We start from the raw sequence: 26,281 nt of genomic DNA on the forward strand, positions 1-26,281 counted from the left end.
GTGAGTTAGATGGAGAAACCATTACTTGGGGTTAAGTTTAGGGCAAAGTTGGGCCCAGAGCCCAAGACAGACTTTAGCTGTTAAGAGCCATAAGAAAACTATGAAAAAAGACTTCTGCCTGCTGCAGAGAAGGAAAAATTCAGCAGAAATAAGGTTTAGCAGTTGCCCACAAAAATGTTGTAGAACAAGACAGCGGGGGTCTGTGCTATGGAGAGAGAACTTGAACTTCATCTCAGCAGGAAGGTAGCACTTTCTTGGAATGGCTACACTGATTATCTGGATGAGACTTTAAAGAGCTAGGAGGTGAGCTAAGTATGACGGAATATGCAAAATAATAGTGATATGAGAAATGCATTTTTACTGACTTCTGAATTTCCTCTTACTTTCATTGGTTCGCCAGAAAATACCTCCCAAACCAGAGCTGAAATTTCCAAGGAACGGCAGTCATTTCTGTGGGCTCTTTACCTCATTGTGGAGGTTGTCTTAATTTGAATGTGCACAGCTCTCAGGTGTACTGCTTCTGATAAAAGCAATAGGCATATGTGAGAATGAGGTTAAGCCCGTGTTTATTTGAGGATTTAATATTGCATGCACTCTAGGACTAAAGCAATTATCATGTTGTTAATTTCATATTCATGTATGCCTTATTTATTTGTTGTTTACCTCTCTGCATAATGAAACTGCTGTGGAAATCTGTGTTTTCTAGTGCTCTAATTTAAAATGTGGTTATATGTAATTTTAAGTTACAGATTGCTGGTTCCATTCTATTTTAAATGCCCTATGCATGAGAAACTACCGTATTTTCACAGAATCTTTTTCTTTTTAAGCAGAACTAAAGCAATCTAATCATGGAATAGGTAACTAATAGACTGAAACACAAATCAGAAGTATTATAGGAATATTTTGAACCATGTAGTTATATGGACTGACATGCACAGACACAGATGAATTATTTTAAGAATCAGCACCTCAATGACTTTTATAACAAATAAAAAAAAAGTGAGAGCATAGAAATACATTGTCCCCACTGATAAATTATTTGTATCCAGCTTACTTGTATTCTAGGAACAGAAGCAATGTTTGCTGAAGTGATTGTGAAAGCTGCAGAGGTACTACAGTTCATATATTTACATGACATGATGTTTTTTAAGAACCAGTGATCAGCAGAATTCTACATGAGCACATCTTCTAGGGATAAAAAGAAAAAGAAAAAATATATCCCTATCCAGTTTGAGTGGAATTTCCCTCTTCACAGCCTGGGTATCCTGTTAAGTTACATGTCTTGAATTCTACTTCCTAACCCTTCCTTGCTCTTCTCTGTTTAATACCATAGTCATATCTGGAAACAGAGTGGTATGGTTCCCTTAAATATTTTATTTCTTCCACAAATATCACTCTGTGCCCACCATATACATAGATAAGGTTCCTTGCCTTGGGTGACTGCAGCCTGGTTGAGAAGATAACATATAAGTATGAAATATTAAATAAATAACACTGCAAGTCAGTATACATTTAAATACTCCAGAGATAGAAATTGTTGCGAAAATTCACTTCTGAAAACCCTTAACATAGTCTGCAAAGCTTGGTATATGCCAGTTGTTCAATTTCCATTGTTATTTACAAAAGTGAAGCTTTGAATTAAGAAAAAAAGATGCACCATCTGCCTACCCGTGTAATAATGCTTGGTTTTATTCCCAAGCATATGAACCACTGGCTTGGCATTTTAACTAACCGAAGCGCTTTTCTCATTAGAGTGTGTCTGTGTGTACAAAAGGACTTTTTTTCCCCCTTCTTGCTCATTTTAATATTTCTGCCCTCTAACTTGCCTTTGCTGGGCTATGTGTCAGTGTGGCCAGCTCATTAAATGACCCATGCATTCCAGTTGCCTCAAGTGCAGGCTACATTTGAGGATTCTCTCCTCCAGTTGTTTATTCAATCAATCCTTTTATCAATTGATGGTATAGTCAATGCTATATCAAGTGCCTATTTCTGTGACAGGTATTATATGTGTACTTTGAAGATACAAAGAAGTATTAAATATGGTACCTGCCCTCAATATAATTTCAGTCTAAGTAAAGAGTGCAGATGGAATTATCCTATTTTAAGTAGAATTGTCCAAGTGCCAGGGTACATGTTACACATATTTTCATTTGGTCAATCATTTATTCAAAAAACATTCATTGACTACTGTGATGTCTCAAGCACCATGCAACTCAGTGGGGATATAAAGATTAATAAATCATGTCCTGTATGAATTTAGAAGTAGTAACGTCAACATGTTAGAACCTTGTTACTTAATGTGTGTCTGAGGGCCAGCTGTATCAGCATCACCCAGGAGCTTGCTAGAAATACAGATTCCCAGGCCTTGCCTAGCCTATTAATCAGAATGTGCATTTTAACAATATACCCAAGTGAATTCCAATCAAGGTTTGAAAATCCCTGGACTAGAAGGGTCATGCTTTATAGAAGAGCTGAAATAAGTAGGAGACATCTAGTTTTATTAAAAGGAGATGGCAAATTTAGGAAGGTTAAAATAGGAATTGGTTTTCATCTGAAATCGAATTCAAGGTATGAAGTTTCAGAATGTAGTTGAAATGATTCTTTTAAAAAACAGAAGGAGAGTGATGTAGTGGTTGGTCAATGACAGACAGGGAGAATGATAATATGAGGTCTAAAGCCAGGAGGCAGGAGGATGTTCTAGATTCTAGACTCTGAGTAGTGGTGGGGTGTAGGGAAAACCCTAACCCATCCCCAGGTCCATGGTGGAAGGTACATGAAAGAGACAATACCCACCATCAAGGGGGCGTAATGGGGGAGCAATGTCCTGAGGGGACAGTCAGGTTCTAATTAGAGCAAGACATTGACGGGAATGTTCAGAAAAGAGGTCAGGGATATCTGAGATTTTGCTGATTGACCTCTATGCCCTTAGAGTACAGTAAAGATGTTTCCAGATCTAGGAAGGAAAGATTGACAGAGAAAGAAGGAAAGAATGTAGAGGCACTGGGCAGATGAGAGTTGTGAGGGAGGACCAGGGTATGCGGTGTCTGATGTAAACAGAGACAAAGGACATAGTGAGATGAACCCTGAAGATCTCAAAGTGGATAATGGCAGTGAGGCTATGACTGATGTGGGTGGGAGCAGGACAGGATGAGTTCCAGGACATTCTCTTCACTCCTGCCAATGGTGAGGCGGGGCTGGGGGCAGGAGTATTTTATCCACAGCATGCGGAGGTAAATATTAATATGCTTACATGAGATTTGTCATTAATTCTTAGGACTAACATGTTTTGAATCTTGAAATTATAATGGAGGTAAATGGGTAGTTACAAATCAAAGTATAACCTTTCATAGACACCAGTTTTTCTAAAATACTTCTTATAGATTGGATCTTAGATAGAGGACAGAAGGAGTTATCAGGTAATTTGGACCAGTAGTCTTGCTTCAAAATGAACGGAGAATGGTATTTAGAGAGAAAAGGCTATTCCTATCTTTATCTACGTGGAGTTACTTCCCTACAGTCCAGAGAGGTCATACAAAGATTATGAGAAAAGGAAGTTTTGTCTGTGGTGCCTTTACCTCCCCCAGTCATCCTTTCTGTTTCCCTCCACTCAGTTCTAGTCGTTAAAACTCAAATGAATGAAGCTACCATTATGGTAGAAGTCAGTACAGGGAAAACCGAGGGACCCTGCGACCTTGTCACACACATCTCTTTGAGTCACACTGTTTCAGCTGGTGTCTGTCTTCTTGTGTGGCCAGTATTCAGCACAGGGGCAGTTCCATTCACAGGCTTGAGAGAATTTGGGGAGCCAAATCTGCGTAACCCAATTAACCTTAGGACAATCATAAAAAATTTTACATTTGCTTATTAGGCCCTGAAGACTTCCCCAGCAAATGATTCATTTCTTGGATGCTTTAAAAATGACGTGTATAATCTCATGTTTATGGGCATCTGTTAGTGTGACATTCGGTATGCTTTAAATACATGACCGATCTGCACACAAACCTGAGCTGACAGGCAGCAGCCCGCAGCTCTCCAGTACATGACAGATTTAATCGGGGGGACGTGGAGCCTAGAGCAGTGTCCTGGACAGAGTCCACCTCCCAGCGTTCAGAGAACACCCCCTGAATGTTTTCAGTGCTGATGTTTCAAATGAATTAGAACAACGGTGAGAAATTATTCTTTTCTCTAAGAAGAGTGCCTTCAAATAACTTGGTTGATAAATCCAGGATTTTATTTTCTTAGCCAGTGAGTATAAGAAGCTGGAGAAGTGAATGGGAATATGTAGGGGTTTGGAAGAAAAGGTTCTTTTAGCTAGAGATAGGGTCCATGGGTGAAATTTTTTGTAGCAGACTTAGAAGGTTAATTGATAAAGTGTTCCCTCATTAAATGAGTCAATAGTATTGAAAATTAGTAATTATGCGGGGCATTAGAGGATAATACTGCTCATTGTTTTGAGTTCTATAGGTAAAGGTGATACATAAAATATGTGTTAGAGGGCTAATGAATGTGCCACTGGTGGCAAATTTCAACATTTAAGGATTGATTTGATAGTTTACTGGAGATAAATCAAAGGTCATCTGGGGCCATAAATGATAAATTAGTCAGGTACTCAATTTCTGGTAATACTGTTTTAGATCAGACAAAGTAGAAGAAAGGAAGGATAGAAGGGAGGAGAGAATGAAGAGCAAGAAGAGAGACCATGTGACTATGATGTAAGAATAGTTTACCCATTTTTACCGAAAACTCTCTCTGCAGGTAGTTTCAGATGGCAGCGGCATAGGTTTCATGCTTCCTTCCTAAGAGGCTGCCACGGAGCAAACATTTGAATACACAGTTCTAATGTGTTCACCTCAGATCAGTTTCGTGGATCTGCCATCAGATCTCCCCCTGATGAGTTTCTCAATTTTAACAATCATTTTTCAATTATCATTTCTATAGAAAAACCACACTAAGTACAGGAGTGTACTATTTCTATCATTACTGAAATTGGAAGTACATGGTTTAACTTTTTTAAAGTACGAAAATGAGAATGTTTAAAATAGCACATCATATAAAAATGGAAAACATATAGTAAGACTATTTACTTTTATCCCTCAAAGAATTTTTTTCCTCAAAGTATTTTATGAGCCAATTCATTAAGAGAAACAAATATTATTCTGAAAATATGGGAGTAGATTTAAAAATTATTTTTCTAACAGATATTTTAAGGTTATTTTTTTTCCTTCTAGACTGGATCTCCTCTGGGTCCAGCAGAGTTAGATCTATCTTTTGTCTCTCTTTATACTGTATTATTTTCACTCAAATGCCTTTCTCGCCATATCAGATTCCCACCAGTGAGAATGACTTAAAATAGCTTTCCCGGTTAAGGAAAAAGAAATGGTCCTGATAGAATGGCTGCTTAGTGACGGGCTATTGGAGTCCAGCCTGTGGAAGGGAAGAATGTGATAGAAAAAGTGGTTTCACATATATAATCACTGGTGGGAAAATGCCACACTTCATGTGGCCTCTAGTTTTATGTGATGTACTTGAGTGTAAAAATAATGAGCTCTGTCAGGCTTATGCTTGTTCTAGAAGCAAGATTACCAAATGCCTCTGAATCACCTGATGTAATGGGCTATTTTAGAACTTTGCATGCAAGTCTTTGAACTTAATTGGTGAGCCCAGTGACGAACTCATCTTCAGTTAGGAATTTTGTACCCAGTGGAGTCACATAATACCAATATTGGCCACAAGATGATGGAATAATGGATGTTCCTGTAAGTAAATTTCTTTAGCCTACTGAGACAAATTTCCTAGTTAATAGGGACAGCATCAAAAAGGTTCTATCTCATACCGTCCTTGTTTGCCTTAGTTTAAATATACTCATTTAAGCTAAAGGTGGGAGCAAATGAATGTGTTATAACTATTTATATGTACTTTATTGGTTTATTCTTTAATTTGCCAGCAGAAAGCAGGTAAGAAGAAAAGCTGCCCCAGGTAGTGCTCCAATAATACGAACTCTTAATGTCTTTTATAACTGGAAATTTACTATGGGACATTTTGAAAGGGTAATGTTGTGAATGAGTAAGTGTGCAGAAAGGCCTGGCTGCTCAGTGTCATTGCTTCTTTTTTCTCCTTCAAGCAAGCAGTAAGCAAGTCTATTTAGTATGTCTCCGTTTATCTATCTCCTGCTATCTCACTCTTTATCTATCTCAGTTGCATTTGCATTTAGACCGTGAACTGCTAAAGACCAAGTCTCCTTCTTAGTAACTGTCCTTGGCACATTGTTGCTACCCAATAAGTCTGTAATGTGCATTTTTTTTTATTAACGGAAAGAAAAAAAAAGAAATTAACACAACATTTAGAAATCATACCATTCTACATATGCACTCAGTAATTCTTAACATCATCACATAGATGCATGATCATCGTTTCTTAGTACATTTGCATCGGTTTAGAGGAACTAGCAACACAACAGAAAAAGATAAAATGTTAATATAGAGAAAAGAAATAAAAGTAGTAATAATAGTAAAAACAAACAAACAAACAAACAAACAAAAAAACCCTATAGCTCAGATGCAGCTTCATTCAGTGTTTTAACATGATTACTTTACAATTAGGTATTATTGTGCTGTCCATTTTGAGTTTTTGTATCTAGTCCTGTTGCACAGTCTGTATCCCTTCAGCTCCAATTACCCATTATCTTACCCTGTTTCTAACTCCTGCTGGACTCTGTTACCAATGACATATTTCAAGTTTATTCTCGAATATCCGTTCACATCAGTGGGACCATACAGTATTTGTCCTTTAGTTTTTGGCTGGACTCACTCAGCATAATATTCTCTAGGTCCATCCATGTTATTACATGCTTCATAAGTTTATCTTGTCTTAAAGCTGCATAATATTCCATCGTATGTATATACCACAGTTTGTTTAGCCATTCTTCTGTTGATGGACATTTTGGCTGTTTCCATCTCTTTGCAATTGTAAATAACGCTGCTATAAACATTGGTGTGCAAATGTCCGTTTGTGTCTTTGCCCTTAAGTCCTTTGAGTAGATACCTAGCAATGGTATTGCTGGGTCGTATGGCAATTCTATATTCAGCTTTTTGAGGAACCGCCAAACTGCCTTCCACAGTGGTTGCACCCTTTGACATTCCCACCAACAGTGGATAAGTGTGCCTCTTTCTCCGCATCCTCTCCAGCACTTGTCATTTTCTGTTTTGTTGATAATGGCCATTCTGGTGGGTGTGAGATGATATCTCATTGTGGTTTTGATTTGCATTTCTCTAATGGCCAGGGACATTGAGCATCTCTTCATGTGCCTCTTGGCCACCCGTATTTCCTCTTCTGGTAGGTGTCTGTTCAAGTCTTTTTCCCATTTTGTAATTGGGTTGGCTGTCTTTTTGTTGTTGAGTTGAACAATCTCTTTATATATTCTGGATACTAGACCTTTATCTGATATGTCGTTTCCAAATATTGTCTCCCATTGTGTAGGCTGTCTTTCTACTTTCTTGATGAAGTTCTTTGATGCACAAAAGTGTTTAATTTTGAGTAGCTCCCATTTATTTATTTTTTTCTTCAGTGCTCTTGCTTTAGGTTTAAGGTCCATAAAACCACCTCCAGTTGTAAGATTCATAAGATATCTCCCTACATTTTCCTCTAAGTGTTTTATGGTCTTAGACCTAATGTTTAGATCTTTGATCCATTTTGAGTTGACTTTTGTATAAGGTGTGAGATACGGGTCTTCTTTCATTCTTTTACATATGGATATCCAGTTCTCTAGGCACCATTTATTGAAGAGACTGTTCTGTCCCAGGTGAGTTGGCTTGACTGCCTTATCAAAGATCAAATGTCCATAGATGAGAGGGTCTATATCTGAGCACTCTATTCGATTCCATTGGTCGATATATCTATCTTTATGCCAATACCATGCTGTTTTGACCACTGTGGCTTCATAATATGCCTTAAAGTCCGGCATCACGAGACCTCCAGCTTCGTTTTTTTTCCTCAAGATGTTTTTAGCAATTCGGGGCACCCTGCCCTTCCAGATAAATTTGCTTATTTGTTTTTCTATTTCTGAAAAATAAGTCGTTGGGATTTTGATTGGTATTGCATTGAATCTGTAGATCAGTTTAGGTAGGATTGACATCTTAACTATATTTAGTCTTCCAATCCATGAACACGGTATGCCCTTCCATCTATTTAGGTCTTCTGTGATTTCTTTTAGCAGTTTTTTGTAGTTTTCTTTATATAGGTTTTTTGTCTCTGGTTAAATTTATTCCTAGGTATTTTATTCCTTTAGTTGCGATTGTAAATGGGATTCATTTCTTGATTTCCCCCTCAGCTTGTTCATTGCTAGTGTATAGAAAAGCTACAGATTTTTGAATGTTGATCTTGTAGCCTGCTACTTTGCTGTACTCATTTATTAGCTCTAGTAATTTTGTTGTGGATTTTTCTGGGTTTTCCATGTATAGTATCATATTGTCTGCAAACAGTGATAGTTTTACTTCTTCCTTTCCAATTTTGATGCCTTGTATTTCTTTTTCTTGTCTAATTGCTTTGGCTAGAACTTCCAACACAATGTTGAATAATAGTGGTGATAGTGGACATCCTTGTCTTGTTCCTGATCTTAGGGGGAAAGTTTTCAATTTTTCCCCATTGAGGATGATATTAGCTCTGGGTTTTTCATATGTTCCCTCTATCATTTTAAGGAAGTTCCCTTGTATTCCTATCTTTTGAAGTGTTTTCAACAGGAAAGGATGTTGAATCTTGTCAAATGCCTTCTCTGCATCAATTGAGATGATCATGTGATTTTTCTGCTTTGATTTGTTGATATGGGGTATTACATTAATTGATTTTCTTATGTTGAACCACCCTTGCATATGTGGGATGACTCCTACTTGGTCATGATGTATAATTCTTTTAATGTGTTGTTGGATACGATTTGCTAGAATTTTATTGAGGATTTTTGCATCTATATTCATTAGAGAGATTGGTCTGTAGTTTTCTTTTTTTGTAATATCTTTGCCTAGTTTTGGTATGAGGGTGATGTTGGCTTCATAGAATGAATTAGGTAGTTTTCCCTCCACTTCGATTATTTTGAAGAGTTTGAGGAGAGTTGGTACTAATTCTTTCTGGAATGTTTGATAGAATTCACATGTGAAGCCGTCTGGTCCTGGACTTTTCTTTTTAGGAAGCTTTTGAATGACTAATTCAATCTCTTTACTTGTGATTGGTTTGTTGAGGTCATCTATTTCTTCTTGAGTCAAAGTTGGTTGTTCATGTCTTTCCAGGAACCCGTCCATTTCATCTAAATTGTTGTATTTATTAGCGTAAAGTTGTTCATAGTATCCTGTTATTACCTCCTTTATTTCTGTGAGGTCAGTAGTTATGTCTCCTCTTCCATTTCTGATCTTATTTATTTGCATCCTCTCTCTTCTTCTTTTTGTCAATCTTGATAAGGGCCCATCAATCTTATTGATTTTCTCATAGAACCAACTTCTGGTCTTATTGATTTTCTCTATTGTTTTCATGTTTTCAATTTCATTTATTTCTGCTCTAATCTTTGTTATTTCTTTCCTTTTGCTTGCTTTGGGATTAGTTTGCTGTTCTTTCTCCAGTTCTTCCAAGTGGACAGTTAATTCCTGCATTTTTGCCTTTTCTTCTTTTCTGATAAAGGCATTTAGGGCAATAAATTTCCCTCTTAGCACTGCCTTTGCTGCATCCCATAAGTTTTGATATGTTGTGTTTTCATTTTCATTCGCCTCTAGGTATTTACTAATTTCTCTTGCAATTTCTTCTTCGACCCACTGGTTGTTTAAGAGTGTGTTGTTGAGCCTCCATGTACTTGTGAATTTTCTGGCACTCCGCCTATTATTGATTTCCAACTTCATTCCTTTATGATCCGAGAAAGTGTTGTGTAAGATTTCAATCTTTTTAAATTTGTTAAGACTTGCTTTGTGACCCAGCATATGGTCTATCTTTGAGAATGATCCATGAGCACTTGAAAAAAAGGTGTATCCTGCTGTTGTGGGATGTAATGTCCTATAAATGTCTGTTAAGTCTAGCTCATTTATAGTAATATTCAGATTCTCTATTTATTTATTGATCCTCTGTCTAGATGTTCTGTCCATTGATGAGAGTGGGGAATTGAAGTCTCCAACTATTATGGTATATGTGTCTATTTCCCTTTTCAGTGTTTGCAGTGTATTCCTCACGTATTTTGGGGCATTCTGATTTGGTGCGTAAATATTTATGATTGTTATGTCTTCTTGTTTAATTGTTCCTTTTATTAGTATATAGTGTCCTTCTTTGTCTCTTTTAACTGTTTTACATTTGAAGTCTAATTTGTTGGATATTAGTATAGCCACTCCTGCTCTTTTCTGGTTGTTATTTGCATGAAATATCTTTTCCCAACCTTTCACTTTCAACCTATGTTTATCTTTGGGTCTAAGATGTGTTTCCTGTAGACAGCATATAGAAGGATCCTGTTTTTTAATCCATTCTGCCAGTCTATGTCTTTTGATTGGGAATTCAGTCCATTAACATTTAGAGTTATTACTGTTTGGATAATATTTTCCTCTACCATTTTGCCTTTTGTATTATATATATCATATCTGACTTTCCTTCTTTCTACACTCTTCTCCATGTCTCTCTCTTCTGTCTTTTTGTATCTGACTCTAGTGCTCCCTTTAGTAGTTCTTGCAGAGCTGGTCTCTTGCTCACAAATTCTCTCAGTGACTTTTTGTCTGAGAATGTTTTAATTTCTCCCTCATTTTTGAAGGACAATTTTGCTGGATATAGGAGTCTTGGTTGGCAGTTTTTCTCTTTTAGCAACTTAAATATATCATCCCACTGTCTTCTAGCTTCCATGGTTTCTGCTGAGAAATCTACACATAGTCTTATTGGGTTTCCCTTGTATGTGATGGATTGCTTTTCTCTTGCTGCTTTCAAGATCCTCTCCTTCTCTTTGACCTCTGACATTCTAACTAGTAAATGTCTTGGGGAACCCCTATTTGGGTCTAATCTCTTTGGGGTGCGCTGCACTTCTTGGATCTGTAATTTTAGGTCTTTCATAAGAGTTGGGAAATTTTCATTGATAATTTCTTCCATTAGTTTTTCTCCTCCTTTTCCCTTCTCTTCTCCTTCTGGGACACCCACAGCACGTGTATTTGTGTGATTCACATTGTCCTTGAGTTCCCTGATACCCTGTTCAAATTTTTCCATTCTTTTCCCGAAAGTTTCTGTTTCTTTTTGGAATTCAGATGTTCCATCCTCCAAATCACTAATTCTATCTTCTGTCTCTTTAAATCTATCATTGTAGGTATCCATTGTTTTTTCCATCTTTTCTACTTTATCCTTCATTTCCATAAGCTCTGTGATTTGTTTTTTCAGTTTCTCTATTTCTTCTTTTTGATCAGCCCATGTCTTCTTCATTTCCTCCCTCTATTTATCGATTTCGTTTTTGAAGAGGTTTTCCATTTCTGTTCGTATATGCAGCATTAGTTGTTTCAGCTCCTGTATCTCATTTGAACTATTGGTTTGTTCCTTTGACTGGGCCATATTTTCAATTTTCTGAGCGTGATCCGTTATCTTCTGCTGGCCTCTGGTCATTTAGTCAGATTTCCCTGGGTGTTGGACCCCACAGGTTGAAAGATTTTTCTGTGAAATCTCTGGGTTCTGTTTTTCTTATCCTGCCCAGTAGGTGGTGCTCGTGGCACACGTTTGTCTACAGGTTCCACCAGTGAAAGTTGCTGTGGGTCCTTTAACTCTGGAAAACTCTCGCCGTAGGGGAGGTTCGGCAGCCGAAGCGTCTTGGAAGAGTGCTAGCCGGCCCGGGGGTCCGAACGCGGGGAGGGTTGCCGGCTGCCGCAGCCCGGGAGAGCGCCCGACCGAATTTCCTAGTCGGCCCGGGGTGCCAAGCGTGGCGGGAGGGCGCCAGCTGTCGCAGCCCGGGAGAGTGCACTGTTCCCAGCTGGACCGGGGAGTCACGTGTTTGGAAGGGACCCCCCCCGGTCACCGTTCTCCGCAGTCTGGGGATTTCCGACCCAACTCTCAGTTGGTCCGGGGGGCCTCGCGTGGTGGGGGCGCCAGCCGCCGCGGCCCAAGGGGACCGCCTGCCCAATTCTGCCATCTGGCCTGGGAAGGAGGAAGGGAGGGACTCCGGCCGCTTGCCATCCTGCCTGGGAAAGCCCGCGCCCCTCAGTGATCTCACCGGAGCTGGTTCTCCCAGACAGCCAGCCATTCCAGGATGGGGTATGCCGTCCCTTTGATCTCCGTCGTGGCTCCGGGAGCTGCTCTGTATTGTCTCCACTCCCCCAGTAACTGTTCTGGAGGAGGAAAGGTGAGGGTGGCAAGGCTGTCGAGGCCGGTGGCGGAGGAGCCGGTGAAGGCGGAAGAGGGCACGGTGGTGGTTGGAGAGCCGCTGGTGCAGGAGGGGGAGGAGGGGAGAGGAGGGCGGGCGGGCCGGCTGCTGCGGGGCGTGGGCGCCGTGCACCGGGCCGGCAGACAAAGAGGCTGTAATGTGCATTTTTTGAGGGAATAGGTGTTCCAGTGAAAAGCATATGAAGTTTGAGACATGAAAACTGTGTTTCATTCTTTTTCTTCTTGTTGCTACATGTGTGACCCTGTGCAACTCATTTGTTTTTCTCAGTTTAGCTCATCTAAAAGAATCTAATCTATCTATTCTATGTATTCCTCTATTATTATTATTATTAATGATCTTTAATATCTGATCTAGCTCTAGGGATTTTAAATATTTCATATTATGATGACCTTTCTTACAAAGTTCAGGAGAGCATTTTGTTGTAATGTTTCCAGAGCATCACCCACCCACCCCCACACAGATATATATACAATATACAAGGAATATAATTTCTTAGATCATTTTGGAAAGAAAAATTATAATTATGAAGAATTGAAAGCGGAAGCATAATTTTAAATATCCAGATCCACATGGCATATGTTTCAGTTTGCTAAAGCTGCCAGAATGCAATATACCAAAAATAGATTGGCTTTAACAATGGGGCTTTATAGGTTACGGGTTTACAGTTCTAAGGCCATGAAAATGTCCCAATTAAAGCATCAACAGGGTGATACCTGGACCCTGAAGACAGGCTGCTGGCACTCAGGACTCCTCTGTCACATGGAAGTCACATAGTGACGTCTCCTGGTTCTCTCCTGGGTTCCATTGCTTTTAGCTTCTGATTCCATTGGCCTCTCCTCTGAGCTCTGGGGCTTTCTGCTCTAAGCTCTTTTGAGTTTTTTTGTCCTTTATCCTCTCATAAAGGGCTCGGAAAAAAAGGAAAAGATTAAGACTCACCTTGAACGAGATGGTTCACATCTCAATTGAAATAACCTAACCAAAAGGTCTCACCTATAATAGGTCTGCACCAACAGGAATGGATTAAAAGAACATGGCCTTTTCTGGGGGTACATAACAGCTTCAAATCAGCACAACGTATAAGAGTTATGGAATGATATAATTGGATGAAAATTATTATTTATATAGTTTCTTCCCATTGTAACTAGTTTGATAACCACATTTAGTTATGCCATTTAGATACATGTCTCATGCACATGGAATAACCAACAAATTACTACATATCAGAGATGCCTCCTTCTTTACACTTGAACAGTGAAAGCTAATTGTTCAGCTGAAGCTATATGATGTTACTAATCACTTAACCCACCTAAACTATGGTTTAATGAAAGAATGACATTTTATGATCTTGAAGGCCCCCTTTTGTCTTTGAAAAGAATTGGCTTTCTGATTTTGTGTGCCCTGACCATATCATAAATAAATGATATCAAGCTTTTCACACCAGGAAAAGAATCACCTTCAGCTATCTAAAATGGTTCATCTCAGTCAGTCAGACTGAATTGCATTAACCTATTCGTTTCCTTTATGACTCTTACCCCAATCTCTAATTATCTTGTTTATTTCTGTAGTTTGCTGTTCTGGCTTTGCCTGTCCTTGAGGACAAGAGATTGTCTTGATCACAGATGGGTACCAAATATTTGTTCAATGAATGAACGGACGAATTTGGCTCTGTCTCTAGAGAGCACTCTCTCTATTCTTTAAAATAACTTCACTGGGAGTTCAGTGAGATGAAGTAGTGGTTGAAACTACAGTTGATGTAAAAGTACCAAAAGAGAAAATGATGAAAAAGTTTTGCTTCCTAATGTGTAAGAACCATCTGCATTTTATTTATTTGTGACCTTATTACTTTAGTTAATCAAGAATGGGATTTTGATCAGTAAGTTGTTTATTGCTTGATTTTTTAAAAATTAAATTTGATTAGCCCATAATTATGTTTATGATAAGCTGTCCTACTTGAGTACCCAGTAATGTCTAGGTCCATTGTTGCATCATGTAAATAAATTTGTTATTGGCAGGCATTTTCTTATGGGACAAGAATGTTTATCACCATTAAAAATGAATTGTAAAAGCCATGAAAATTGACACATGCCCATCTTGAAATGTCTTGCAGAGTTGTGCAAACATCACTTCACATAACATGAAAATGTTTGAAAATCTTGTCATCCATCCCTCATGAACTGGCAGAGTTACTCCTTGCTTCAACATACATGCAATTTAAGGCCAATCCGAGTGCTTTTTTCTCAGCTTTTCATTTCTTAGAAAGGTAGACCTTTTCTTGTAAGATGTTCCACTGTGGGCATCACCATGGAAACTTGCCACAGTAAAGTAAGCCCTTTCAGATTAGAAAAAAAAAATCAAATTAATTTGGAATACAAGACCATGAATATTAGTGACAACAGAGCCTGTTATTCCCTCTTACAGAACTCTCATAACACTTGCCTGAAAAGTAAAAAGGGTCATTATCTTCCATTGTCCTCCTTATTGTTTACATATAACATGAAATAGCTTTTGCTAACAATGTTAATTTCATCTATGAACTAATAATTTTTCTTCATTGCAAAGCTGTCAGATTTCTAAAAAAATGTTTTTATTGGCAAACCTTCACACACATACAGTCCATACATGGTGTACAATCAATGTCATCACATAGTTGTATATTGATCACCATGATCATTTTTTAGAACATTTACATCACTCCAGAAAAAAGAAGTAAAAAGAAAAAGCTCACACATACCATACTTCTTACCCCTCCCTTGCATTGACCACTAGTATTTCCATCTACCCATTTTTTTGTACCCCTTATCCCCCATTATTTGTTTTATCCCTATTTTTTTACTCATCTCTCTATACCCTGGATAAAAGGAGCATCAGACACAAGTTTCTTGCACATTGTAAAATCTATATAGTTATACAATGTCTTCAAGAATCAAGGCTGTTAGAATACAAAAGCTATTGAAATTTAATAGTCTGTTTCTATGACAGTTTGTTGGAGGCAAGCCTTTGCAGCTTTCTGTTTCACCTCCAGTGGTTCTGGGAACCATACTTTGACAGTAGAATTAAGCCCATGGTTCATAATCACACTTTATAAATTAGCCAGGAGGTAAAAGCAAACCCAGTGTGGCACTAAGGAACCTAGGTTTTAGTGACATGGTAGGGGAAATGGAAAGAAAAATAATTTAGTTTTGCTTGTCTGCAAGATATTTGCTGTGCTTCTGCCACTGTGGGTAAAATATGAGTAGTGAGTGTTGAGTAGGGGGTTCTCGTTACAAAGTTCTACCAGCACCACACTTGATTACATATTTAATATAAACATCTAATGAACATGTTTACATATTTCCATGATACTTTTATTTTGACAGTTCTTGAACTGCAACTCTCTGCATATTAATTGTGTACAACTGGTTTGGAAATGTCTTTAAAAAGGTGTAAATTATGGTTTCAAAGTAACCTGATAGAGGTGAAAATGAATGCTAGCACAACATTTCTAAAATGGAATTACTTAAATATAAACATATAGATATAAATTCTGAGTCTATTTCAGTTTTTGCTTGGCGGTTTATTGCCTTGAGAGGGGAAATAAGTGTGTGAATTCGATCAAGGGTGTGAAATTTTGCATTTGTACACACTGAACACGTGGTGATAATTATGGATATGGTAATAGCAGACATTATAGAAAACTTTAGAAATGTTAGCGTGAAATGCAAATATTTCAGGGCAATAGTTTAGAATCTGCTTAGAGAGCTTTCCTTGCAGTCTTTTGTATTAAAAAGGCTAGGGATTTCTAAACAGTTTATGAATGCTAATTTTCTTATAATTTAAAAACAGCAACTTGTATTGACTAATGTTTTCTATATAATGAAAATTGCTTATTCTAAGTGTGTCTGAACACCAGCTTAACCCAACCAAAGGGAAACTTAACCTTTACTCTCCTATCAGTGGACAATGGGTCTCAGCTGCGCAAGGTGTTAGAGGCACTTGCCCAATCTTGAGGCCAGCTGGAAGGCAAGGTTCCCCTGCTTTTCAGCCAAATAGACACTTGGCACCGAGTTACCGCAGGGCAGAGGTTTAACATGGCTTGAATGGAACTTGGATTTTGCAGTACCTATCTCTTTAGGTTGATGTAACTGGGAGACCAAAACCCCTCTTTCATTAACTGGCCTCTCACATAGATGGCAATGATGACAGAAACAGCCAACCGCTAAAACAGTTGGTTCTATTTTATTATTTGTAATTTTGTCTATTTGCATGAGAGCCTGGCAGCATATGGCCTGATGAATTAAAAAAAAAACAAAACCCCAAAACTCCCCTCTACTGGCCAGAGCCTCCAGTTTATGGCATTAGCAGGGTCTAGTGCTGTTCCACCTGCCACTTGTCTAGAGGTGGGGGCTTCAACTGATAGCCAAATAGTGTGCGGCTAATGCCATGATTTAATTCCTAGCTGTGCTGTCAGACATGGCTAGAAGTGGCAACAGCCACTGTTTCAATAGTAAACCTGACTGGCAAGCTACCCAATCTCTGCCCTACCTAATGTTCTACGCTAAGTATGCCCTTTCAGTTCAGCAGGGATAGCGAGGGGGTAAAAGTGCTTCTAATCCAATGCACACAGGTCGGTTTTGAGTAGAAATACATAGGGATGTACACTCATATTATCATTTTCCACTAATAGGGACCACAGCAAAATAGAAAACAAACACCACAAAAATCTTTGCAATACATCTATTTACTTTCTTATATATTTAGTCTTTTTTAGAGGGAAAGATTTCTATGGTTCTTGGATTTCTGCAGTTCTGAATCAGCCATTTTCTTTATCCATAAACCTGGTAAAAAGAGTTTATTTTATGATTTCTTTTGAAAACTGAACTGACTCCCTGAGACAAAGGAATTACAGTTTAACTGTAAAGGCTTGAGCCTTTACAGTTAAACTGATCTGAAACATTTTTCTCTCTGAAATTTGATGTTCAATTTATGATTGTATGTTGTAAAATAAATCATTCAGACATATAAAGAAAAATGATGCCTAGGCCTTCATTAACTAATGAGTTGGTGTGAAAGTAAAAAACAAGTCATTTTGAAATTCAAAGTCTGTCTATTCACCCATTTTGACCTGGTTCAGAAATGGTTTCTTTTTCTGCATTTTAAGATTGCTAAGCACATTTATATTAAAGACATTTAGACAAGAAGAAACAGTTTTGGGGTAAAATCTTGATAAGGTCACTGATGGGTTCATTCATATCATAGTTTGTTCAACTAATTTATTGAAAATATATGAGTTTCTTTTTTATATGAGTTTCTTTTTTTGTTTGTTTTTCATGCTTGGAGGATTTAACCATGAATAATACATAGACCCTGCTCTCAAAAGGATTCATAAAAGCTAGTTGGGAAGAGAAAACTGAACAAATAATTATGAATACCATGTGAGAGTTTACATAAAATCCAGTAGACCTCCAAAAGGAAGTAGGCACTCTAATGAGAGTGGACAAATTGATCAAATGAGATGATTCTGGAACTACCTTAAAGGGTATTGCATGGGCATTTTCCCACACAAGAAAATATATCCCCAAGCTGGGGGTCTAGCATATGCAAAAATCTAGAGACATAAAATAGTACAGTACATTCTGGGCACTGCAGCTGGTTCTGTATTGATAAAGTATAGAGGACCTTGCCATGAAATGAGACTGAGATATGAAAAATATACGTTTTAATATCAGGAGGCATTTCTTTCACAGAAAAAATGGCGCATATAGCCTTGTAATAATTCTTAAGAAAACTTTTGGTTCAAGTTTGATCACTTTAAAGAAGAAAATGCAATTGAAGCCTATTAAAAGTTCTTTCCATTTAATATGGCTCATTTCTAGAAAAAAGTGATATTAACAAATTTTCATTATGGCAAATGTTCAAACTAATGTGTTAACACGTGAAGTATAATGAGATGTTACAAAATACTAAGCACTTTTGAGGAAGCTAAATGCACTTCATTTTTCATATGATAGAATGGATTAGACCCTATAAAAAGGTATATAATAGTGTCTGGCACACAGTAGGTTCTCAATAAGTATTTGTTGAAGGAAGCACCATAATTGAAGCTGTATTTAGCAAACAAATAAGCTCTTTTGGCTCTGACCCCCCAAAAAACTGATGCTGTTTCTTTGGTAACTAGAATCTTCTTCCTTGGTATTCTTAAAGTATGAATTCATTATGTCTCTTTTTGGTCTCTACTCCCAACTAACCTTTCCCTTCTTCAAGGGATCTGGGGACACCAAAAATGTTTTCTCTCCATATGCCTGGGTAGGTCCAGAGGATAAAACCATCAGACTATTAGTCTAGGACATGCAAGCCAAAGGGCACATTTACTAACAGTAGCGATTTCAAAATACTCAAATCAAAAAGGTAAATGCAAGAGCTCCATGGAATGGCTCAATAAAAGAAACAGAGCTCTACTTCCTCTTTATTTTGCCTTCTACTGTTTGGGTGTTTATGGTTAAGCAGTGGGATAGCTTTGCAGTGAAGGAAATGCAGAAGAGAGAAGTGAGAGAGTGGTCAGTGAACGGGGATGCTTGACAGAAGGAGGTCTAAGATGGGGCTTAGTTTGACAGATGCATGAAAAATACCACATAGTGGGTTGGTTTAAACAACACACATTTATTGGTTCACATTTCAGAAGCTAGAAGCCCCAAATCAAAGTGTCAGCATGGCCCTACTTTCTTCAGTCTATAACATGGGGTGTTTGCTTGCTACAAACCTTGGGGTTCCTTGGCTTGCATTTTTGCCTCCTATCAAATGGTGGTATCTCCTTGTGTTTGCTCTTTCGGTTTCCACTGATTTCTGCCTTTTTCTCCTATGAGGCCTTCTTGGGATTGCTCCTTATAAGGCCTCCAGTAATACAGATTAAGGCCCACCCAGATTTGATTGGGCCACACCTAGTGTAAAAATAACATCTTCAAAAGATATTATTTACCAGAGTTCATACCCATAGGAATGCAAATTAAGAACATCTTTCATAGATATACATAATTAAACCCCTGAACCCCCAAAAGACATGTTCCTTAAAGGCATAATACATTCATCCCATCTCATTATTTCCAAAACCTTAAGCCATTTCAGTAACAATTCTAAGGTTCAAAACCTCATCAAAATCAGTTATGGGTGTGGCCCATCCTGGACCTGTGAAACCTAGAAAACAAGTCATCTCCTTCTAAAATATAATAGTGGGACAGGCATAAAATTCCCATTCCTGTTATAGAAACTGGGAGGAAAACAGAGGTCACAGGTCCCAAATAAGTCTGAAATCCAGCAGGGCAAACTCCTTTAGATTTTAAGATCTAAGCATCATCTATGGATCGAGCTTTGTCCTCTGGGTCTACTGAAGCAGTGGATCCATCCTTTCCACGTGCCTAGCAGAGCCCTGTACAAAAAGGGCTTATTCCTACTCTCACTCAGCTCTGGGGTAGCCACCAGGCTCTGCCTGAGCAGGAGACCCACCCTCTGCAAGCTTTGAGGTGGTAGGAGCACTCTCCCTAAACATTGGGGTGGAAGACCCTCTCCCTAAGCGTTGGGGTAGAAATCCTGCCTACCCAAAGCTTGAGCGGAAGCCGTCGCTCATAGCTCAAGGAGATCACTTTGGTCTAGACCTCTGCTTCCAAGGCTCTGTCCTTAATGTCTTTTTTCCTTTATTTCATCCTGTTATTGTCTCTTGCAGTCCAGACTGGCAGTTCATCTGCTCATACAAAATTCTCAAAAACTGTGTTGGTTTTGCATGTAGTTCAATGGGGTTCCAAACCTTCAGACAAAAGAATCTTTCATAAATCCTTCTTGGATAACTGCACTTTCAAATCTGACTGCGTCTGAGATAGCTGACTAGACCCATGATTTATACACTTAATCTCCTTAGCCAAGAGTGGTTCAGCTAAACCTTTATGTGGAGACCATTCTCTGGAAATTCTTGTCTAGAAGATAACCTTCTTGAGAGTAGAAACCACATTTATTTTCTTCTGTATTTACCGATCGGAACTGAGATTGCACTGTGCACAGGATAGATTTTTAAGAAATATTTGTACAATAAATAGACCTTGGTTAAAAAAAAAAAGGATACTTAAATGATTGGAAGATTGTAATGGAGGATAAATATTTTTTGGTACAGGGCTTCCAATATCCTGTAAATCTTGTTATGTAGCTAGCCTCTACCATACCAACAAGTACAGTGGGCCAGGCAAGGGTGTGGAAATTCTTTGTTCCTCCTGTGCTTATGAATTAGATATGGAGGAAAAAGAGTTGATAATGAGCTTATTAGGTTAGAAGTAGCTGCTAATCTTGATGGTTTCTAAGGTTCTATCCAGCTCTTAAATTTTGAGTGCTACAATCCATGCTGATAGTTAGAATTTGGAAAATTTAGATTTACAGCGTTTTCCGAAAGTTTTCTTATAATTATACTGAAAATATAAGCAAATAACTTCACCCTTCAGAACCTTCCTTGATAGGTCCCTGTCTTATTCCCCAAACCCCTCATTCCAGGGATGAGAATGCATGGGAGGATGTGGTCTAACTCAGGTGGTTTTTGTTATGTCTATTAGTTTTATGTCAAGACTGAGGTCTGAATGCAGATATTTTCCAGAAATTCATTTGGATCTCAGATTGTTTTTCCTTGTTAACAGTATAACACATGGAAAGTAGGGCTTAAAACATAATTAGTTGTATAACTGAGGTACATTATAGGTAAAATAAATTTTACTAGTCAGACTGATGATATAACTATTGTCATTTTAATTTTATATAAAATTGAAATGACATACAATTCTAGAACATTGAATTAAAATAAACATTTGGAGCATACCTAGGGACTATTTGCAGTTACGTTTTATTATAATGAAGTCAATGTTCTTGAACTCGTTTTTAAAAAAAGAATTTAATACATTTAAGTGTGTCTGTGGTCTTACATTCTCAGTTCCATAAGGGACAGTTTGACTAACATCTAATCAAATTAAGCAACTTCTTTGCCTAATTTCTTTATTTCCTTGGGAAAAAGTCAGCCACCATTCCAATAAAGTACTTAAAACATGATAGTGCTCAGCACAAATTTCATTCTGTACATGCAAATTTTAAACCTTACACTTTTTCTTATAATTTAACTGTAGCTATTTATATTTATTTTGAATTAGAGTAAAACCTGCTCCTTCAGTTCAGTTTCAACTATCTTCAGCTGGAAGCAAATAGCACTGCAGTATTTTTTGATAGTTTAGTATCTTGCTCTTAGAATTGCAATTTAGCTAAAAAGATGGCTGATTATAACCTACACACATCTCTCTAACCACAAAAAAGATTTTTCTTTTAGTTCAACAAATACTTAAGTATCAATTACATGTAGGAACATGTACTACTCTAACATCTTAGTAAATGAAGTTTGAAATAGATTTGCTCAGCTACAAGTCAACCTTTATCAGTTGCTAGGGTATATTTGATGTCTTTATCCACATTACCCAGAGGAAGTCTTAGCAAAAACTGAACTCAACTTTTTAGAGCAAAATATCCAGGAAGCATTGTAGTAGGGCCATGACATAGAAGAAAGAGTTCAGTCTTCTCAATCTCTCAGTTTGGAGTGAGACAAATAGGGACTCAAATTCTGGCTCTACATATTAGCGGTATGACCTTCAGCAAATTAACCTCCCTAAATCACAATGTGAATTTTGTAAAATAATGCCTACCTCTGGGACTGATGTTCTACCAGCACAAAGAGTTTCTGCCATACTGGTTAATGAATAGTTGACGTATTTCCGTGCACTGGTAAACAGCTGCTGCCCAAAGTCCACCGATTCCCATGCCCCACCATATTTCAGTATCCTCTGGACCTTCCTCAGGTTCAAGAACCTAAGAGTCAACGCCTTGCCGTAGGGGGTGCTTCTGGAAGCCTTCTCCAGTGCTGCTACTCTGCTTGTTATCACCTGGCTCTTGGCTGGTTAAGCATTTTGAATATTCCACTCCCCCAGGCTATCTCACAGAGTTGCATTAGGATTTAGTGAGTTAGGAAAGCCTGGCATGTAGCAAGGACTTGGGTTCCCTATTATAGTCCTATCTGTGCTCAATCTCAAAGTTCTGGATTGCCTATTGTGGTTTATTAAGAAAAACTTGATAAGGTCATAGAAAAAAACAAATGTTACCCACATGCATACTTTCAACACCTAGAAACACACTCTGCCGGTATTGTGAAGAATGTAATGAAATAACAGATGGGATCTTTTCCTAAAGGTACTTATAAGATGCAATAGCAATGCATTTATGGGATGCATATAATGGTTCCTGAATAATATATTTTAAAAAAGATGGCTTTCCTCTCTGAAAAACGCAAGCTGTTATAAAGGTCTTTGTAAGTTAGAAGAAAATTTGAAGCAAAACATGTACTTAAATGAATCAGCAGCCAAATGCTTCACTATTTCATGTGTAGGTAGAGTGAAAACATTTAGCTGCCTGACATTAAACTATCGTTGACTTCTCGGTTTTAGTGTTTGGAGGATGACCTGAGCCTATCACGTGTTACATTAGATGGCCTGACCTGACTCCTCCACAGGAAACTACCTCCTCAACCGCTGCTAGCTGCTTTCTCTAGCCTACACCCAAAGCCGCTGCTAAGTCATGGGGATGAGACTTCACAAGGTAAGTGAAAAGAAAACAGGAACAAATGCTTTTTCAAAACAGAATTTCATGAAGACATTGGCCCAAGAATGATGAGAAGCACCACCCTGCAGGATTCCTGTTTGAGGTGTGGAAGGGACACTGAACTAAAACTCTGGTTTCTAAGGCGTCATACATGGTCTGCTTGAAGTGAGACAGGGCCCACATTCCCAAGTGCCCTATCTCAGAAAGAAGCTGATTCTGTCGTCTAGACAAAAGGAAATACTTTGTTTTTTTGAGGGATAGTTTTTAGGATTTCATAAGCCAACTGACGGTGAGAGAGTCTAACTGGAGTTTTATTGACTGCTTGGTTTTAGGAGGCTTCCTTCTTTTCTCTTTTTTTGTTTAATTCAAAGACTCTATCTTTAAGCCCAAACACAAACTAAAACTTAATTAAATTAGTGATTACAAAGAAATATAGGCCTAGCTGCCAAGCAGGCATCCTCTGCTTTTTTTTTCCCATCAGGAGGTTTGAATTTTGATGATATTTCATCGTGTCTCATACTTTCTTTAGGCTTCTTTTAGTGAACACAGAGTACATGTTGGTGTTCCATAATCACCTTAAAATGTACAGGTTTCAATGTCTGAAATAGCTTTTTCCTACACTGTAAATGTTAGATTATTAAGAGTTCTTCAAACTTTTAATATTTTTATGAAAAGGCTACATAAACTTGAATAGTTATTCGAGGTTCCCATTCTTTAAGGATTTGCCTCCCCACTGTTCTTCAGTCCTTTTTCACTTTTGCCAACCTGTTCCTACTTTCCCCTCTCTTCCTCTCTCATGGAATGTAAGACATTGAGAAAAGATTGGATTCTACTTTGATTTTTATACATTTTACATATTTCCATTGAAATAATTGCCTTATTAAAGTTATAGTTGAAAGTCAGGTTTTGACATCTTTAAAAGACTATTTCCTTCCTGTCTAGAAAATTCTATTGCATGTTGCTATATGTTGGGGCTTTTAGTAATTTATCCTGTCCAGAAGATTTGTGTTGGGCTGGCCATGATAGCTCAGCAGGCAGAGTTCTCACCTGTCATGCTGGAGACTTAGGTTTGATTCCCAGTGCCTGCCCATGCAAAAAAAAAAAAAAAAAAATTTCTGTTGACACTGACAATTTTAAGTTCCCATATCTACCTCTGGCAGCTATTATTCTAAAGGCTGTTAGATCTGGGAATACACCCGAATTTTGCTTTTTTTCTCAATCTGAGATTTTTTCACTGCAAACCTGTCCTGTTTCCCACTGGTGGATCTCATGTCCAGGTTTCACTTTGAGTTTGACAAATGAGATAAGCTAACAAGGATATCTTGCACTTGTATAGCTTTTCTATACAAATATTTCATTCTCCTCATGTATATCAAATTATGGGTAGATTTTATAAAAATGGCTAATAAACCTCTGTATGGATTCTGGAGTCTGACTGTCTACCTTTAAAGCCTGAGCCACTGCTAACTAGTTATGTGACTGTACACAAGCTACTTTAGCACTATATGCCTCATTTTCCTCATCTGTAAGATAGTGATTTCTGTCTCATTGGGTTTTATGAAATCATGAGAAAATTTATATGAGAAAATTCACATAAAATATTTAGAATTGTGCATGGCACCTAGTAAGTATTCTTTAAGTTGTTAAATAAAATATATAAATGTTCAATTTCCCTAGTAGTCAGGGAAATGAAAATTAAAATAACAACTAGATATCACATTATCCCCATCAGATTGGTAAAAATTATAATGTAATAGTACCCAATACTGGGGAAAATTGTTCATTAATATGTTGCTTGTAGAAATGCCAATTGTGATGGTGTTATTAGAGAGTAGTCTGGCAAATCTGTGAGGTTAATAGTGGCAGTTTTCACAATCTCCACCATACCCCACCTTGGCCTTACATCACCTGGGCCCTGCCTGGATGTCTATTGACCCATTTGCCTTTCTCTCTCCTGTGCTCATTTAGGATCAGCCACAGTGGCTTCCTGTTTGCTCTCCATCACTGCAGGCGTGCTCCCCCTTCAGAACCTTGAGGCTTGCTGGTCCTCCTGCCTGGATCGCTCTTTACTTACCATTCATCATGGCATACTTTATCAATGCATTTTTGTTTCTGATCAAATACCTCCTTAGAGAAATCTTCTCTGACCGTCCCATCTAGAGTCATAAATAATTCCCTCTAACAATCCCCTCACCCCACTATAGTTGGCTTCATAAAAATCTGACATTTTGTTACATATTAAATTATGCCTGTCCCCTCTACTGGAATGGAAATTTTTTGAATGTGGAGACCTTGTTTGGGTCATTACAATATTCCTAGAGCTGTACATGGCTGGATACATAAAGATATTCAATTAAGAGTAGTTGCATGAGTGATTTGTTTGTAGCAGCAAATGAGCTAACAAAAAATCAAAGGGACTACCTGTGGGTAAGGAAATGTCTGGGTAAGTTGTGTATATCAATAACATGAGGTATCATGTATTCATTGAGAAGAATTAATTGGGTCTATATCTTTGAGAAATTTCCAAAAGGAAGAAGTACAGGTACAAAAAATATATGTAATAGGATCCCAAGCAAACCAACCTTCCTTCCCTTTCCTTTCCCCCCCCTTTTTTTCTTTTCTTTCCCTTTCCCTTCCTTCCTTTCTCTTCCCTTTCCTTCATCTTTCTCTCTTCTATCCATCCATCCATCCATCTGTCCATCCATCCATCCATCCATCCATTCGTCCATCCATCCTTCCCTCCCTGTCTAGAGAGCAATTCATGAGAATGAGTGCAGAAGGATTTTCATTTGGTTATAAGCAGTGACTGTCTAGGGAAGAAGCATTGCACAAATACAGTGATGGAGAGGAGAATAAAAGTGGGAAAGCAAGCAAATAAAAATTAGAACAAAAACAAATCTATAAGCAAAAATAAATAGAAGACCGCTTTAAGAAAATTGAGGTATCCATGACGAAAAGCAGCATTCATTGTATATGCACATTTATTATGGCTTTATTTATATGTGTACATATTCAAAGATACATAAAGAGATAGATGAAAGAATGTCACTAAAATGATAGTGGTCATTATCTCAAGATGGCAAGATTTTAGGTAATTTTTAAACTTTCTTCTTTATATTTTCATGCATTTTTCATTTTTTTTGGTCCAATGATCATGTATATAAACAGAAAAAGTCTTTATCACTAAAATTATAGATGTCATTACAAATTATAATTGTAGTGGAGGAAAAGTACAGGGTGTTATGGAATTGCATCATTGTGGAAGGATTCTAA

At 37.9% G+C, this 26,281-nt stretch overlaps 1 long non-coding RNA gene across 2 annotated transcripts in view; it reads left to right on the plus strand.

Annotated features, from left to right (window-relative positions):
• The first annotated feature begins 200 nt into the window (after nt 1–200).
• The window catches only part of LOC143677832 (uncharacterized), an 83,631-nt gene continuing 57,550 nt past the window's right edge, over nt 201–26,281 (plus strand). The window contains exons 1-2 of one of the 2 annotated variants that reach the window (XR_013172914.1): nt 201–303; nt 22,855–23,005. This is a non-coding gene — a long non-coding RNA (uncharacterized LOC143677832). Of the gene's footprint in view, nt 304–4,070; nt 4,166–22,854; nt 23,006–26,281 lie in introns of those variants that run through there. The other variant, XR_013172915.1, reaches the window with a different exon arrangement.

The sequence above is a fragment of the Tamandua tetradactyla genome, chromosome 3 (assembly GCF_023851605.1).
Source record: "Tamandua tetradactyla isolate mTamTet1 chromosome 3, mTamTet1.pri, whole genome shotgun sequence".
Taxonomy (NCBI): domain Eukaryota; kingdom Metazoa; phylum Chordata; class Mammalia; order Pilosa; family Myrmecophagidae; genus Tamandua; species Tamandua tetradactyla.